The sequence below is a fragment of the Chinchilla lanigera genome, unplaced genomic scaffold (genome assembly GCF_000276665.1).
Source record: "Chinchilla lanigera isolate Chin_1 unplaced genomic scaffold, ChiLan1.0 scaffold00030, whole genome shotgun sequence".
NCBI lineage: Eukaryota > Metazoa > Chordata > Mammalia > Rodentia > Chinchillidae > Chinchilla > Chinchilla lanigera.
The window spans coordinates 8,283,300-8,300,869 of record NW_004955431.1 but is presented as its reverse complement, the minus strand read 5'-3'; the positions used below and the strand labels follow the sequence as shown (position 1 = coordinate 8,300,869).

At 36.4% G+C, this 17,570-nt stretch overlaps 1 protein-coding gene across 3 annotated transcripts in view; it reads right to left on the bottom strand.

Annotated features, from left to right (window-relative positions):
* Window positions 1–17,285, bottom strand: part of Trpc4 (transient receptor potential cation channel, subfamily C, member 4) — a 195,940-nt gene extending 178,655 nt beyond the window's left edge. For 2 of the 3 annotated variants that reach the window (XM_005387650.2, XM_005387651.2), the window contains exon 1: window positions 16,729–17,285. The gene's annotated coding sequence lies outside the window, so the exon portion shown is untranslated. The remainder of the gene's footprint in view (window positions 1–16,728) is intronic. The other variant, XM_013515720.1, reaches the window with a different exon arrangement.
* Between the last annotated feature and the right edge of the window lie 285 nt (window positions 17,286–17,570).

Genomic DNA, 17,570 nt, shown 5'->3' with positions numbered 1-17,570 from the left:
TGCCATGCCCCTCTGCATTGGCACCCTACCTTGGAGGCAAGTGACTATGGACTAAAACCTCTATAAACTGTGAGCCAAAATAAACTGTTCCTCCTTAGAGTTGTGGGTGTTCAGTCTTGCGTCTCAGGGAAGAGGAAATAACTAAGACACATACTCATTCTATCATCTGGGGAAAGACAGATTTAATTAGGTGTTGATTAAAAGGTTACTGAAGTCATTATCTCCGAAATCCTTTAATCAGACTAAGCAGAGTCTGTGAGAAGGCAGTCTTAGTAACTGGCACTTAAGAGATAAAAGTGGCATAATGGTTTCTGGAAAATCCACTGTGGATGTGGTAAAGAAAGAAAGCCCTAAAGTCAGGAGGAATTAAGAAGTTACTGTTTTTTTACAGTTATGTGGAGTAGAAATGACATGATCTTTTTGGGGATGAATTTGAAAGACCCTTTACACATGCTCTTTCTTCAAGGGCTATTGTAGATAAAAGCCCAAAGTCCTTGGATGGCACTTCTTCTCTTTGGGGGGAGCCCAGTTATTTCCTTTCACATGTTCCATGACAGTGACTGAGTTTCCCACAGGTAGATAAAATCTAGACAGTTATTAGGAAGGAGGCTGAGTATGCAACAGTGGAGACCCAAGCCCTCCTTATGAGATGGCTCAGGGATAAAGTAAAATTCTGCATCACCGTGGTTTCAGCTTGTTCTTGTTGCTGAACAAACTAATATGGAAACTCATCCATGTCATCGAATGTTACTGAGTAGTAAGCAGAAACAAGCCATTGACACACACAAGAATTTAGATGTATTTTGAGTTGCCAGCCAAGATGGTCCACTGGAGATAAAGTCTAGCTTTACCTTGGGTTACACTGAAGCTCAGGGATGGTAGACTTGTGAATCATATGACAGACACCTTACCTTGGTGGTAGATGCAACCTCGAGGTCTGCAATCGCAATCATGCACCAGATTTGGGGTGAAGGTTGAGAATGTCATCCCAAAATAAAAATGTCATTCTCCATTCTGGGACATGATCATCCAGCAATGAGTGTAGAACTACATTTAATTCCTCACTGTTTCCTGAATAAACCTAATGAATTTTAATGTGGGCTGTCTGATAGAGCCCCACTGCACTTAAAGCTGAGTTCTACCTGGAAGGGCTGTGTAGGAACATTGAACTCTCCAGCCTCAGAAAGATCATTACTGAAAACACAATTCTAGCATCGTCAAAATGGAGCTGAGACCTTGCAGAACTATTGGGATGTAATTCTGCTCAAGCCAATATTGACAGTATCCCCAACCCACTAATGCATCCCTTTCCCACAGATTAAAATTACAATGTATATTTAAAACAAGCAAACAAACAGAAAATAGTCCATATCCCACACAGGATAAACAGGGATTGGCTTGGATTGTATTAAAATATGTAACATATGTATGAATCATAGGTTCATTACTGTTGGTAAAATCAGACAGGATGCACTATAGGCAGGTTTGGATAGTATCTTGAGTTATATATGATCCAGTCTAAGGCAGTATTGGGCTCATCTACAAGGAACCTCTAAGAAAATACATTCTGTTAAGCCTTAGGCAATATTAGTAATACCAGTTATAACTGTGCTGCAAAGAGTGTACTTATAGACTACCTACAGCACTTTCCCATCATTTTATAATTAACTCAAATGGGAGAAAAGAAAATTTTTCCCATGCAATTTTCAAGACCACAGGTTTGAGAAATCTTATTTCAATAAAGAGAGGTCAAATTGCTACTGCCTTATGTTGATTCTCTTTTTCAAGCTAATGGTACGCCTGCTATTTGGTAAGCAAAAATTATTAGTTAGAATTTTATAATTATGCCAGATTAATATGGCGACATTTATAATTTATTATTTTATACAAAATAGTGGCAAAACAGTTGTTTAGTTCCTGATATCAATGACTTGAAAATTTTTAAGAATAATAGTTTTGTGGCAATAAAAAATCACAGATTGATAACTCTAAAATTCTTCTTATTATATTCATGTCCCTATGATTGCAATTAGTATTCTTATTCTTTACTAGATAAATATACTTCCTTTTAAACATTTTAATTAAATACTTAAATATTAAAGCTAAAATATTAAAGAAGGGTTCATGCTTCTATGATAGAATAACATGTGGTAGGTTAATATTACTCCTGAAAAAAATTTTAAGTGAGGTAAATACAATATAAACAAACAAAAATAAGCAAATCTCCATCTAAAGAACTATTCAGAGTTAAATAGGACTTGTGGAGCCAAAATCCTAGATAAAGGAAAAGCACATATGGTGAAATGGCCTTAAACAAGCCATATTTCTCCGTAAGAGTTTTGTCAAAACAAACCCCAAGTTCCTACCTGTTCGCAAGAAGTAAGCATACAAGTTATGACCATACTCAGTAGGTCTTCACTTAAAGCACGTAATGGTTGATACTTTGTGTCAACTTGACAAGTCTAGCGGTTTAACTAAGTGACTCAGCAGGGAGCCAGGGTCCCTACTTTGTAAATATCCTCAGCCTATGCAAGAGGAGGACACCAAGATTGTGTGAGTTACACTTGCCCTGGGGAGTTGGGTAGCCTGCTTACAATATAAGGGAGAAAAAAAAAGCTTGCTCTCCTCCCTTTTTGCTCTTGCTGCTTATGCTGTCTTCTGCTGCCTTGAATAGTTGCCCCTGTGCCATGCCAGCCTGCCTTGGAGCCAGCCAAGTAGGGACTGAAAACCCCATAAACTCTAAGCTAAATAAATCTTTCCCTCCGTAATTTTGGGTGTTGGGTATTTGTCCCCGCAATAAAAGAAAAGTAGCCAAGACAAAGCATTTGTTAAAATTGGAAACTTTGTGGGACAAGAAGGAAGACACTTATCAGAAAACTGCTGAAAATTACAGCAGGGTGTTCCATAATCTCACAACAAAACAGGGCAAAATTTATTATTATACAGTTTTGTTAAATCATGGATCTGGGATGTCTCCCAAAAGCCTGGGTATTAAAGGCTCAGTCCCGAGGCCGTGGAGCTGTTGGGGATTGGGAAACATTATATTGCGAGGCCTACAGTGATATCTTCAAGTCACAGGGGGTGTGCCTTGGAGGGGGTTTGGGGGGCCCTGGCCTCATTCATTTTGACTCTGATTCCCAAAGCATGAGGTGAGCGGTTTCACTGTGCCACATGGTCCCACTGGGATGTATTGCCACAGGTCCAAGGCACTAGGGCCAACTGATCAGGGACCAAAACCACCAAAAGTGTGAGCCAAAGGAAACATTTTCTATTTCTATTTATTGTGTTAGGTATTTCTTACAATAATGAACATCTATTAACACAAACATGCAGGGAAGAAATGGCTTTAAGGCTCTCAAGTCCCTTAAGTTGTACAGCAAGAATCAAGGTCAAGCCAGGCCCACACAGAGCCTTTCAAGGCCTGCAGAGTAGCCCCCCAGCTGCCCCAGTCTGTGATTGGATTAAGATCATTTACTCCGACACTGCCTGCCTTCAAAAGAAAGAGGTCTCTCTTCCCTAAGGGAGAATGACAAACTTTGCAATTTTTAATACATGTTTTGCTTTTAAACTAAATGAAAAGAAGTATTCCAACTAAAAAATATGAAAACCAGCTCAACACAAAGCTCCATTATTGGAGCTGATAGCTTTATACTTTAAGTGTGATATTCAAGAATATTCAGATATTTGATGAAAAAATTGAAAATTTTATGGATTTAAAACTAAAGAAAAAGATGACAAACTACAAGTGAAAAAATTGACAATTAAAATTAGTAACCCAACAAATTAGTTTAACAACTGATAGGACAGAGTAGAAAACAACTCATAAATGGTAAAATAGGGTTGTAAAATATACAAGTTACAGCAGAGGGAGCAAAGTAATGGCTATAAAATACATTAAAAGAAGATTTAAAAGATACAATATGACAAATAGCAAAAATACCTACACATGACTTAAAGAGGAAAAGAAGGTACAAGTGGCATCTAAAAGCATAATAACCCAGAATTTCTTGAAACTGATGAAACATGTCAGCCATATGCTAGCAGTACTCCAGATGTTACACAGCAGAAAATACACAGGAGTAGTATGAATGACACTATTTAGACACTTTACTGTAAAATTTTGGAAAGTAAAAAATATTCAAAACATGTAATAACTAAAAATATATTACCCTCAAAGAACAAAAACTAGACTTACAGATGACTTCTCAACAGAGAAGATGGGAGTCAGAAGTCAGTTGATTGGTGTACTTAAGTATGGAAAGAAAATGAATTTCCAACCTTTAATACTCTAACCAGTGAAAGTACCTTTTAAAAGGAGGTAAATATTTTAAAAAATAAAAACATTTCAATCAAACAAAAACTGAGGAATCTAGAAGGCACACTAAAGAGAATGCTCAACCCTTCAGAGAGGCCCTGTAGTACTAAAAGGACATTTTAAAAAAGAATGGGTTGTACCTATAATTATGAAACTGAAAAGAAAAGCACAATAGAAAATAAAACACAGTAATAATTGTTTTAGAAATTTTAAAAACTTTAAACCTGGCCAGCTCAGATTTTCTTCCCATCAATTAAATACAGGTTTTGATGCATGGAAATTTTACTTTTAAAAAATTTAAATATATTATCTTTCCAATTTATTTTAAGCTTCCATGCAGTAAGAAAAGAAGACAAAAATAGTACATCAATCATACAGATAAATATTTTGTATTGATTCATCCTACACATATACTTCAAATCACAGGTAAACATTCAAAATATTGCCAAGATTTTAGGAAAATAAACTGGGATTACTCATTGTGTGAAGTAATATTAAAACTTAACTGTTTTTAAAGCAAACTATTAGCTAATATTAACAACATCAGTCATATATCAAGGGCTCTGCTATAAGTATCAGAGAATACTTTTAAAAATATTCATATGGTAACTATTTTTAGTATTTTATCTTAATATAATAAACACTAATTTTAATATAAAACACAAAATTGGCCTGAAATTGTAAAGCCAACTACGAAATGATTTTCCCTTCATAATGGAGCAAAGGGAACAATTTTTCTTAAGCACAAGAAACTAATTGCTCTTCCCTGTGTCCCAAGGAAAAATTTAACAGTGTGAAATTTCCTTCCTTAAAATTATTTTAACTCTTCCTTATAGAAAATTTTCTTAAACAGTTCAGAAAGAAATATTTATTTCCAGTCTCAATTTTAAAAGAAAAGATACTACTTGCTATGTTTTGTATCCACATGTCCCCCCAAAGGCTCATGCAGTTTTAGATGGACCATTTTCAGAGGTGGCTGAATCTAGACTGTGTGATTGGTGGTGCAATGCTGCAATTAAGGGTTCTGGGATTAACAGTGGGCGATTGCTGGATAAGTCTACTAATTGGATTGACAGGGTCCTAATCCAAGCATCATGGATATAGTCTAAAAGGGACAGAAAAACACTGTTAGGGGTTGTTTGTTGATTTTGCTGTCTTCCGTCACCATGAACCGTTGCTCCTCTGCCATGTGCTATCCTGCCTTGGAGCCAGACAATTATGGACTAAAACCACTGAAAACTGTGAGCTAAGTAAGCTTTTTGCTCCTTAACTTTGGACATAGGGTGTTTTGTCTGAGCAATGAGAAATGTAACTAAGACAGAATTTGGTTCTATATAGGAGATTCTGCTCAGAGCTCAGAAGACCAGAATACTGACAGAAATTGAGCAGGTAAAGACCAGGCTCAGGAAGTTTCTGCTGGGAAGAAGGGCTGCATTGGCTGTTTGACTCCAGATGATATATGTTATGGCTTGGCAGAAAATTTGTCTGCATTTTGCTCATATTGAAAGAACTTGCCTGAGACTGACATTAAGGACAGTAGACTAATTAGTCTGGTAGAACAAATTCCAAGGCAGTCTAATGTTGAGGCTGTGGCATAGCAGCTGTTGGGGACTTTTAGGCAGATCTCTGTTGAGAATCAATAGCAAAGAGGTGGAATGATTTAAAACTTTTTACGTTTGACCAGAAAGAAAGCTCCAGTAAAGCTGTGGTCTGAAGAGATAGAGCTAGGGAGATCTTGATTGCTGGGAAGAGACAGATTAGAAAAGATGGATAGAGAGCAAAACAAGCAGCAGGACTCCACCCTTTGCAGCTTCAACACTACAAAAGTGAAAGACTTTTCACTGAGAAGGAAGTCCCACAGCACCGTTTTCAAGAACAGTAGCATCACAGAGAATTTGTTCAACAGAATGGGATTTAAAATGGTCAATGATCAAGGCAATCTACACCCAAGAGAGAAGACAGCCTGGCTACTGCTCTAGCAGGCAGCAGTCCTTGGCATCACCCACCTGGCACTGGTTTAGATGCAGGCAGAATGCAAAGTTGTGGGGTTAAGAAGGCTTCCACTCGTACTTCAGAAGACTTGGGAATCCAGCACTATGCCCTTGACAGGGCAGTGTACGAAGCTGAGAATGTGAAGCCAAAGGTGTAATGGAGACCACAAAAGTTTGGAAAAGCCAGGAACATGGACTGTCTGAGGAAAACTGCAGGGAAGAAGCAAAACAGGCCCAAAGGAGAAGCCAGGGGAGCTACAACCATCAGCAGTGCCATAGGGGCAGAACCATCTGAGCCCCTTGCAGTTCACAAATTACCACAGTTTGCCTCAGATGCTGCACATGAAATTACAGGATGCAATGTTTGCCCTTTGGACTTCCTTGGGTTCTATTCCTTTCTAAGCCCTTGTTTGTAACTTTTGGAGTGGAAATGTCTATTGTGTCCCTCCTCAGCCTCCTACACTTTTAGATGGGGCTTTTTCAAAGGTAGCTCAATATGTGGAAATGTCTGTCATTCCCTCCACAGCCTCCTACACTTTTAGATGGGGTTTTTTCAAAGGTAGCTCAATATGGCATTTGTGGTTGGTTCACAGTGCAATGCTGGGATTAAGGGTTCTGGGATTATGGATGGGTGATTGCTGCATCAGTCCCCTGATTGGATTGGTACCACCCTAACCCCAGCAATCTGGATAAAATAAAAGCAGCAGAAAAAAGCTTGCCTCTCACTTTGCCTTGCTTGCTTTTGCTATCTTCTGATGCCATAAAATGTTTTTCCTCTGGGATGTCCCCCTGCCAAGCCACCCTCCTCGGACCCAGCCAATTATGCAATGAAACTGTGAGCTAAATAAACCTTTCCCCCTTTATCTTTGACTGTCAGGTATTTTGTCTCAGCAATGAGAGAAAAATAACTAGAAGACTACTAATGGGATTTCATTTGAAGTCATGATTCAATATAACTTTTAATTACATTTCACCATGAAAACATGATTTTACCACAAGGTTTTAAATGTTCATCACACTCTCTATATATGTCCGTACCTTAGTATAATCAAGGCAGTAGGAAATGGGGATTACATTTGCTGACCTCTGTATTATAAGCTTCCAATCAGTGAGGGAACAGCTTCATTGCAGGATCAATAAGAACAGTGAAAACACCAACTGGTAAGGAGAGAAGTGATGGAGAACAAGTGGTAGATATTATCATTGGATGACACAAATGAACCAAATGGTATATGAAACTCTTTGAGTAGCCACTGTCTCTAGTTTACTCAGATGATTCAAATAATCAAAATAAAATTTAGAAGACACTGGAAAAAATTCTAAAATCAATTGAATTCCTGTGCACTTTATGAACAGAGAATTTTAATCACTTTAGATATGTAACATGTAATCTTTTGACGTATTAAAGATGCAAATCCTATTTTGCCTCTTATAACTAGGAGCCTTATAAAAAGTTAATTTATTTTTTGAAAATCTTTCTTTAAATAAACTGAAATGAATTGTTTTCTGTTTCAAATACATGTAAGTTATTCAACAATGGATCATTTCAAACAATTTGTTTACTTTTTCTCAATTACTTTGCAGATATGTAGTGCTTTTTTAATTGAGGCTAAAATACTACAATTTAAAATAGATGTTATGAATTTTGTGTTGCCAATAAATACTGCCATTAACTATTAAGCTAAAGAGAGACAATTGCCAATATGCTATTGTACCGCATATATCAATTACAGCAATGTAAATACCAAGAGGGAAATACGTATTTTATCTAGTTATATTTTAAGTTCTGGCTTGAGTATTTCCTTGCTAAGCACAGCAGAGTCCAAAGCAATTCTTATGCTTCAAAACTGTTGATACTTTTGCATTATGGAAACTATTTATCATAAGAATTATTATAATTACATCTTTTTTTTTCCATTAAGACTTCTTTTATTCACGAAAAGGCAAAATAATTTACTGGTTCACTTTGTTCCAAGAACGTGTTGGAGTGTTAAGTGAAAATGACCAGTTCAGCTCTCCAAGTAGCTTGTACACTACAAATCAAAACGTTAAGCTGTGAGGTTAAAATGAATCAGATAAGCAACACTTTCCCCTCTGCCAACATTTTCCTTTTTACATCATAAAAGTAGGGGGGTTATCTTTAAATGATTTTTCTCCTTAAGTTTAGAGGCAATCAGACATAGAGGTTGGTGCTCTGATTATTTTGCATGATGTTTCTCAGAAAGTAAAAACTGGCGAACAGTGGGTAGTCCTTGGAATGCAGGTCCCACGTAATGTTTTAAAAATTAATATAGCTATACCAGTTCCTTTTTTTGCTTCTAAGGTTTAAGACTATGAGAAAGATGGCCTATTTCTAGGTTTTCAGTACTCTTTGAGCTATAAACAGAGGCGCCCACATGAAAATACTAACAGTAAACAGTGAGAGCTCCTGGATGGCTCTGATAAGGACCCAGCCTTCCAAGAATCTCTTGAGCCAAGGTCTTTAAATAAACTCAAATGAATTATGTTTTCTGTTTCAAATATATCTAGGTTATTCAACAGTGGATCATTCCAAGCTATCAATTTGTTTTCTTTTTCTCAAATGGATTATACATTTATTTTGTAGATATTTACTCTTTTTAAAATAAAGGCACAAAGACAAGGTGGTGAAGATCCATGTCATTACATTCCTGCCTCTCTGGTTCTTTTAAATTTGCTTCACAGTTTCCAAGGGGGATGAGGCAACATGTTTATATATAGCTCTGTAACTCCAACCAGACTTTGGCAAAAAAAACTTAGTTCCTAAAATGTGTAGCCTTTGAAGAGGAATTTAGTAGTATCTCTGTATAAAAGAAAGGCATCTTTTTAGTAGTGTCAATAGTATTGTTTAAATTAAGATGGATTTATACTCAGAAAATGCAGGTCTTGCTCTCACAGAAAACCATAATTTGTGGCTAGGAGTATACATCTGATTTTCTATCAATGTTTTTTTTTTTTTTAATCTCAATAATATACTCTACTCATTTTAAGATAGTGTGTGTTATTTCTTTGATGAGTTTTCTGTCTTCATAAGAAAAGTTCAGGAGAAGAGCAAAGAATAATTATTTGTAAGATAATACAGCATATTAGAATAATAAGTTAAAAACCATTCTTGCTGGAAACATTAATTAAAAAGAAAAATATGTGCCCAATTCCTCTCTATATCTTCAGCATCTAACAGAGTATTTGTTATGTATTAAATAAGTCCTTGGTAAGGTACGGGTACATATGTACACTTAGTGAGAAGCATGAGGCCTATTTATAAATACACTTTTGGACTTATGAATTTCCAAGTCATTCATTATACACTTAAGCATTCTGCAAGGACATTGTTAACACTGACAAAGAAAAATGTTGGTCTTTTTTTTTTAGTAACGGGGATTGAGCACAGGGCCTTTGCACACAGGAACATTTTTTTTTTTTTTTTAATTTTGGACAGGGTATTACTTAGTCACCAAATTGCTCAGCCTGGTCTTGAACTTGCGATCCCCTTGTCTCAGCTTCTCAGAGTACTGGGATTATAGCGATGGCCACAATGCCATATTTTAGTTTTGACAGATTGCTTCTATAATCCCTGCTAGTAATATGGATCTCACACTCAGAAGTAGTGTCCCTTTTTATTTATTATTATTACACATATGTACATGATCAAAATATATATATATAAATATATATGTTTAAGTGTATGTACATTGCATATTCTGTATTATATAAATATTTGTATGTATATTGGGCTCTATATGAAATTAACTGTAACAACTATGCATGGTTGACTTCAAGTACTAAAGAACATACATTTGAAACATGGCCTTCAATGTATTCTGCTACGTATAGAGTTTTAGTGTACTATAGTGTGAAAAATCTCTTTACGTAAATACATATTGATAAAGATATCTGTGAAGCATAGTAAGTTCTTCTTTCCTTAGTTCACATGAGCTCTGCCTGTCTGCTCATCCCTACATGAAACTTTTTGGGATGTATATTGCTTTGTGACCAGTTACTCAAAACATCAATATATTGAAACAGAAGGACTGAGATAGCAGCTGATAACAGACCAATTCAATCATCCTTACTATGCAAAAAAAGTATGTATTGAGCAATAGTTACTGGAATTTTGTGAAATGAAAGTTACAATTCCATGTCCTATGAGCTATGATGCTGGTATGCACAGGTACGCCTATGTAGTTATATTATTTTCCCACAAACATTTAGAGGTGAAATGCATTAAAAATGTAGCACAGTATAAGAAAACTTTGCATAAATCTGGATTTGTAAAAATTCCACTCTGAGTGGTATAGGATAAAAAGAATAAAAATCAAAACAAAACAAAATACATGACAACTGGATGTTATGCCCTGTCAAGACTGTGACATTTGCTCAACTTAATTTGTCAGATATTGCCATTCTAACATGACTTTCTTTAATTCAGTAGCCATTCTGGATAAATACTTGTAATTGTCTTCTTGTAATTCTAATTTCTCCTCTCATAGCATAGTGGAACAAGGACTATCCTTTAAAAATTCTAGCAAGTGCTACTTAAGTTAATGGACATTAATAGTCACTTCTATAAATCCTATGAAACTGAGCATTATAGAGTAGTTGATTGGAAGTTATGTTTAATGAATAATGGTGTGAATTACTTTGTAATGTAAGAAATTATATGGTATTTATTATACTACATAAGTGTGATGTTATTATTATTAGTAATATTATTATTGTAACTGGTTTCATCATATAAATAAGTATCCTAAACTCAGCCAAGTATGGCATTGTAAAAGTATGAAATAAATTAATTATGCTTGATTAAGGAAACCTAAAATGTATGATAATCTAGCTCAGTTATAAACTCATACAATTTTAAATGTTCCCTTGGCTCCTAAAGATGTTTGTCTAGTTCAGAAGACAAACATCTGCCACCTGTAATGCAGAACATGCAAAAGCTTTGTTTGTATTTATTTATACTTGGAAAATCTGAAGAAAATTTTCAAAGTATAGTAATATTGGCTGTAGGCACCAACTGTGCTTTAGTATTTGGAGAACTTTTAAAGAAGGCAAAAAGGTAAAAGTTTTTCTGGACAGAATGAGCTTTGCTATGAACCACAATAAAAATGAAAAGCCTATCCATAGTATAGTTATTGAAATATTCACATAGTAATAATTTATAAGAATCTACTAAGTGAATACTATTGTAATATTAATTTTTGTAGAGGTATTTAAAGATATCATTTCTTCAACTTCAATGTCAATAGATTTGTGGTATAATCAAATCAGTTTCAAATGCATGCATATATTTAAAAGCATCACGACAATTTTACTAAAACTTGTCACCATCTGATGGATGTATTCTAAGATGCAGAAATGAAAGCTCTTCTCATTGGGTACCAAACAACATTAAAATAATTAGACAATTAAAATTTCAGATAAAATTATGACAAAAACACATCTAGAAATTTCGTGTGACATTGACATGATGCAGTATAAACATGCTTGCTTTCATTAATAAGCAGAGATTTCATGAAGAGCAGACAGATGTTCTAAAGGTTTGACTGAGAATTTTTTATTTGAATACTACAGCGTTTTGAATATTAAACAAAAATTTATAAACTTGAATATTTTCTATGAAAATAGACCTTTTTTCCACATGTACTATACTTACAATCCAGGATAAAAAAAAAGAGGGCTAGATATGGCATTCAGTGATAGTGGTAGAGTTTGCATAAATGCCTTGGTTCAATGCCCACTGCATTAATTAATTAATCAGAGAACAGCATACTGGAAGAGTGTAGCTTAGTTCCTGCTCTGCTTCTAAACTGATGGAATTTTAATAAACAGACTGTTGTTTCAAATTCTGTCGCTATGAAGGGAACAGTTGCTTGTGCCCCAGTGTTAGTTTTTGAACAAATTAAAGAAAAATAATAGTAGTAAGAATACAATAGATTCATGAATCTTGTAAAGTTTATAATTTTTATTTTAGAAACTGTAAGAGTTAAGTGAAAAGGAGTGTGGGATTTGCATCAAGTAGATACAGGTTTAAATCTGTTTAACCACAAAGGAGTTTTGTAATTTTTTGAAATTTAGTCTTGTCAGGTTGTTAAAATGTGATAGCATTCCTTCAGATTGAAAAAAGATCTGAAAATAAGTGTCTAGTGTAGTGCTTGGCATACATTTTTGTATCCATAAATACTGCCCACTCTCTTCTTTCATCTTTCTCTTTTCACAATAATTTCCGGTTCCTACCTTAAGTACATTTTGACCTTTGTTACTGGTTCAAAGCAGTCACCTAACGTGACTTTTTAAATATATTTCAAACATATTATCATAACATATGGGCAGAATTTAATTACCGCATATCATTCATTTCATTGCATTTTCCATTTCTCCAAAAGAATGCAGCATGCAAAGTAAGGCTATTCAAGGCATATTTTATTTTTTTTATTTTTTTTTTTTTATTTTTTTTTTTTCAAGGCATATTTTAAATTAATGTTTGATTTAACAACTCTAATTTTATGTGTAAAACTGTGCTGTGTGTAACCTGTTTTAGCTCAGAAAGTCATTACTCTATGACACCACTGTATTTCTAAAAACAAAGACAAAACAAGGTATAAAAATAGGGTAACATCTAAAGTTTAGTTATTACAATAGATAGAGTACTTGAACTATTCTCTTTCTTGTATAAATTTATTTTCATTAGTACGTGTTTGCAGTATATAATGGTTATAGTCCTCCTGGGTCATTGGCCTATGTATATCATGCCTTTTAGGTGCTCCTCCTCCCTCCATCTATGGGATATCCTACTTAAACTAAACATTCAGAAGCATCATTTAAATTTAAATAGATCACAGCATTTGCCATGAATTTGTTCCTGAAACAATGTAGTTATCAATTAATATCTTTCTAATGCAAGGCTTTAATTTTTAGTTTTCCAAATGAATGATCCCTAAATGTATTTTTGTTATGAAGTTATTTCTTTTTAGTTGTACATATTAATATTCTTAGCTATCAGGTCTATATTTACGCTGATTTAAAAAACAGGCATGGTCAAAACATTGTCAAATCTCTTAAAATATTGAGGTCACAATGTATCTGGAAATGTTAAAAATAGAAAACATAAGGAGAAGAAAGCTAATTCTAAAATGATTTTGCATTATAACTAGAAGGTAATACATGCCCAATTAAAATGGAGTTAATCAAACCAACTTTAATATTTATTATGTATGGGTAGGACATACATTAAGTGAAATGCAAGGTATTTATTTTGAACTGTCTTCTCAACCTCATTTTTTAATAAGAACCAAAAGCTCATGGTGCGTTTTCTATGAATATCAAAGAACTCAATAATACCAGTTTCAATTTGGCCCTGACAATACAATTCAGGAAATCAAGATGCATATTAGAGTCTGATCTCATAAAATGTTTGGCACTAATGATTTTGCAAGAAAGAAATGTAATTTATAATATTTTCCCTTTGTCTAGCTTACTCAAAAATAGTAATCACATTTGTATAAGAAAATGTGCAGCTCATAGTTTACAATCCTATGTACTGCTTAATATTTTCAATATACCTAGCATTACTTACAAAATCCCTTCCTTTAGCATTGTCACTTACAACTCAATAAATATACATATCATCATTTTTGGTCCATTACACATATTAATTAGAAGTGGTAGAATGTTTTAAAGTGGGTAAAAATTATGTTGATTAACTGAATTGACATATATTTTCCTGTAAATTAAATGTACAGGTATAAAATACAACAAATATCCCTAAAAATATATTTCACAGTTATTTTTCTTAAATTCATCAAGGCTAAACTCTTAAAGAGAATTATTCCTGAGCAGACCTTGAATCATGTTTATAATAGGGTAGATTATATTTGACTAGAGGAACAGACATTTTTGTTATTTTTGTTATCATAAAATAAAATAGTAATGATTGTGCTATTTTCATCTTTCATATACAGTTCAGGGACAACAATTTTTAATCCTAATTATTTGAAAAAATGAAGTTTTTAATACCTTACAGTTCATTCATATAACATTGATAGACACAATCATTCAAATATTTGACAGTCTATCTCACTTTCTGATCCTTTATAGGTTGAAATGATGTAGTAATTTATAAAGCATAAGTTGTTATTAAAATTTATTTACCTTCAGTTTCCAAAAGGACAATATTGATTGTATAAGATTTTAGCCCTTTAGATGCCTGAAGTTCTTCATGGAGTGTAAGAAAGTTTGAAACATACGTACTGAACAAGACTTTCAATTGTCTTCTAATCAGAAAGCACAGATTTGCTTCTGCTATATCTTATTTATGTAAATTATGAATTGATTAATATGATAAATTGTATGAAAAGTTATCTGATTTCTTACAGAATTCACAACTCAAGTAGCCATATAATTCATAGTTTTTATGCATCTTTCATAGTCTTCTTGATGCGTTCTGATCTTGACCTTTTGGAAATCAGTACAACAGAAAAGTAAACAGTATAAAAGTAGAAAATTTTAAACCTTTAAGTCATGGAAATGTGTTCCATCTCGTATCTGTGAGAAGAGCTGTAAGCAAGTAAGTTGAAATCTCATTTTTTAAGATCAAATTTTCTGAAACATTGTCAGTGTTTGACAGGCTGTCTTAAAGGGTCATTTTTCTCATATGTGTCTAGGTTAGACACTTTATGCTTTGATAAATGCTCATAGTGAAAAGAAAGAACCTTTCTAAATTTGCAATTGCAAATGTATTTGTCCTGATTCATCTGCCTATATATTTACTCAGTATATACTGAGCAATGCTTATGTATCAACCTCATCAACCTATCTTGCTTCTTTTTTGGTGCATTTCTGGCCTAAATCCATCTGCTTTTTACTACCTCCAGCATGACAGAGTACTTCAGTTCTGATCAAAGCTCTCTGGAAAGGCAGAAATCTAGTGCTATGCTCTCTCGTTCCTAAACAACACAAGCGTTTGCTTTCTTTCCACCTGCACTAACAGGTGTTAATCTAAAATATTCATGTAAAATATTTAACTAAAACTTCTCCGACTGACACTGATGGGCTGATTTGTATGAATAACTGTATTAGTTTGATATATTTAAAAGCTTTAAAGATGTCATAATGAACTTTGACTCTAATTTTCAATTACTTAGATAGTTGTCCCTATTCTATCACCTTTTTGTTGTTGTTGTTCTTAAATACTAAACAGAGGGTATTTTCCTGGTTTGCTGTCCAGGTGAAGTAAGCATTATAACTTTCAAGAACAAATCATAACACAGTGATGAAGATTTCAGTGGTTTAACATATCCACCCACTCCTACTTTGTCTCTCAGAGCTCTACGTTTAAAAACTCCTCCAGTAAACCTTTTTTCTTAAAGAATTTTTTTAAATGCTCTGTGTTGTGATTACCTTGATAAAAAAGCCAGAAATGATATGAGCTCTGGGAAGTTTTTGTTTGTTTTCTTTTTAGTTTTACAAGTCTGCGCTAAATTTCTTTTTTAATAAAACAACTAAAGCTTGCCTCTATCTCCTCCCACTCCTTTGGCTCGGTGCTTACTCCCTATGTACTCCTTGTATTTTATAGCAATGGAATTTAACTGGGAAGGGCCTCCCTAAGAAACCATGTGCACAGAGGCACACCACAGCGGATCCATCAGAGGGACGCAAGCAGACCAGCTCCGCGCTCCCTCTGCCCGGCTCTCCCCAGCCCTCTGCGCCTTTCCAGTATTCTCCGGTATTCACAAAGGCAGCAGAGTTCACCGTGGAACAACAAGTTGTGCTGTGAATCTCAGCGATTTACCCACGTAGCAAGCAGGATTATTGGCTTAATTGAAATCAAGGTTACCAGGGGAGAGAGGAATTACTAGACTGGGTTCAGCAACGTGGGAAAAAAGTGCTTCTGTATTTTGACAGAAAAAGAAAATGACGCAGAGTGCAATCAACTGACTTTAGACATTGATCACGTTATTTCTTTCAGCCCCCACAGTTTGGGTACCAGAAGGTCAAAGACTCACTTTGTATGTGCCAGGGGTCCTCTATGCTCCATTTCCCCTAAATGCATAAAAGGCTAAAAACAACCACATTCCCCAGCACCGCGGCATGGCTGCAGCTCCTTTGTTTACCATATAAGTCACACCAGGGGTTTGCTCCTCGCCCTCTCCCCTACTTTAACGCCGGGTGCGGCCAGAGCCTGAGCAGCACCCCCAAACTCCGACTCAGTCAGAATCAACCCCAGAAAGCTTCACAAATCTCTTCCCTATCCTTGAAAAGAAATTAAGCAGTCCCAGCCTCTTGAAGTCCTAACCCCGCAAGGATGTCCACCTCCCGGGCAGCCTGGTAAAACTTAAGGGAGATCCTGCAAAGGAGTCGGGTGTAGTCGGGTCAAATGGAGCTCTGACGCGACACCCTCTTTACCTGCAAAGTTGCGATCTTGGGATGAAGCGATCGGCTCCGAGGACGGCGGGCACCGGTGCTGCGTCCGGGGACAGCACGCTCGGTCACATTCCGCGGGGCTTTCCTTGGTCGCTGTTGACTTTTGGACCATTCCAAGGAAAACGCACGAAGCCGGAGCCGACGCAGCTGGCACCGAACTGGGCGGAGTGAGGATGCTCTGAGAGCGAAACCGGGAGGCGGGGGAGGGGCGGCAAGAAGGGGTGGCGATCGCTGGGAGAGAACCTCACCCACCCCCGCGCCTCGGAGCCCTCGGGTAAAGTTAGGGCTCCCACGCCTGACCGCGAGAGCGGGGAGGAAGGTTCCCGGCTCCTTCTCCGTCCTCCGGGGCTCCCGGCTGCAGGTCAACAGGGACAGCCCGGGAAGACGCTGACCCACGCACCTCGGTGGAGCGGACGCACGCCTGGGCAAGGGCTGACACTCCCCCAGCTCGGTTGCCCCAGTCGCCTCCACCTCCCTGGGCCGACCTCTGGACGTCAGCTAGCAAGCAGTAGGGAGCTCAGCATTACGAGCCAGCCCCGTCGGCGGGAGACTCTACCCCGAGGTCTGGGACGCAAGCCAGACACACCTCCAGGCTTCGGTGGAGCTCTGCAGAGATGCAAGAGTTCAGTTTACGCCAGGACGCAGCTTCCCAAAGCCCGGCTCCTACCCTAGTAAACAAACACCCATGCGGCCGGTCATCCGGCAGGAGAAAAGTAACCCCCGCAACTCTCAAAGCGTCTCCCACTCGCGCAGCTTTGGGTTGCTGGCACCCCCTCGCCCATCCTCAAGGTGTCAGACTTCCCCTGCAAGAACAAGGATGCGGC